Raw genomic sequence first — 1,506 nt, 5'->3', positions numbered from 1 at the left:
CCTTCAGAAAGAAGAGCTGGAGTTTACTGGGGATGAACAGCTAGCGCCAGTGGGATTAATGTATCTCACTGGCTAGAGAGGAATTTGAAGAATAAGGGCCGGGGAGGAATGAAATCAATAAGGTATATATATCATTAAATGATCTGTCCCCATGAGACATTAAATCTTAATATTCTCCCCTGGGGAAATAGCTACAGGCATGCAGACCATCAAAAAACTCTTCCTTCAAAGGGCAAGGGAACTACCTTGTTTATATCACAACCCACTGAGTCACTGTCTCAGAGATACAGGAGTGAGGAAGAGGCAGTATATCTCTGGTGCTTCAGACTGGCCTTGCTAGTGAGTGCCCAGGTTCGAGGGAGTTTCATGCAACAATGCAGATGCCTGCAGGTGGAGAAAGATGCAGAGACTGTACAGGTAAAGGCCATGAACAAGCATTAGCATCATTTAGTCTTATTATTTTTTTTTTTAACAACCAGGGTGGCTGCAGTGGACACATAGTGCTAGAGCTATTTGTGGGTTCTCTTGTAAGAGAATTAAAGTTCACATCTCCATCACTTCTCCGTATCTTACTGCTAATGACTGACCATATGTAATTTCTAAGATCTGAGGATATTTAAAGTTGACAACATCCTTTCCATCCTCTACTACTTATATTTGTTAATCATGATACAAACAGTTCTATCTTGAAGCAATGGGTAGAATAAATTGGTAGAACATCTGTGACTATAATGTTCTCTGTACTATACAACAACTATTCTATCTTTGTCACACTAGCCTCTTACCAGCTGATGATATAGCACCACTATTTTCTTTGTTTGTTTGTTTTTGGTATTTTTTGAGACAGGGTTTCTCTGTGTAGTCCTGACTGTCCTGGAACTCACTTTGTAGACCAGACTGGTCTCGAACTAAAAAATCCGCCTGCCTCTGCCTCCCAAGTGCTGGGATTAAAGGTGTGCACCACCACTGCCTGGCTAGCACTACTATTTTGTCCTCTAATTTGGCTAGCTATCTCTAAGCCTTGATAGACTTAGCATCTTGTCTTCTTTTCTATGAAATCAATGATTATGTTCTTTACCCATAGCAGTCTATCTCTGCCCACTTTCTTCTGAAAATTATATTGCATGCCAACTATGTGAAATTGTAGTCATAGATTTCAGTGCCAGGTACAGACTTTGAACTGTAAGAACTTATCATTTCTTGGTTCAGGCAGCATGAGGGTAACAGAGCCTCATTATTTTTATCAAGAGTCACTGAGTCCAAGTAGCCAGAGAGAAAAAACAGTCTATTATGCTGCCTATAATGGCTCCACCTAGAAGTAGAAGAAATGTCAAGAAGAACATTATATGAGTCAGAGAAGAGATATGTTAATGAAATACTGGGAGGTATTAACACTTCTTAATTTAGAAGTGCCCAACACACTTGACCAGTACAAAGTTCTATAATGACTTTTTTCACTTAGAGGCACATGCTTTTCCCAATTTGAAAAGGGATACCATGGAATAG

This window comes from Apodemus sylvaticus, chromosome 13 (assembly GCF_947179515.1).
Source record: "Apodemus sylvaticus chromosome 13, mApoSyl1.1, whole genome shotgun sequence".
NCBI lineage: Eukaryota > Metazoa > Chordata > Mammalia > Rodentia > Muridae > Apodemus > Apodemus sylvaticus.
The sequence above is the reverse complement of the archived record's forward strand: the minus strand, read 5'-3'. Positions refer to the sequence as shown.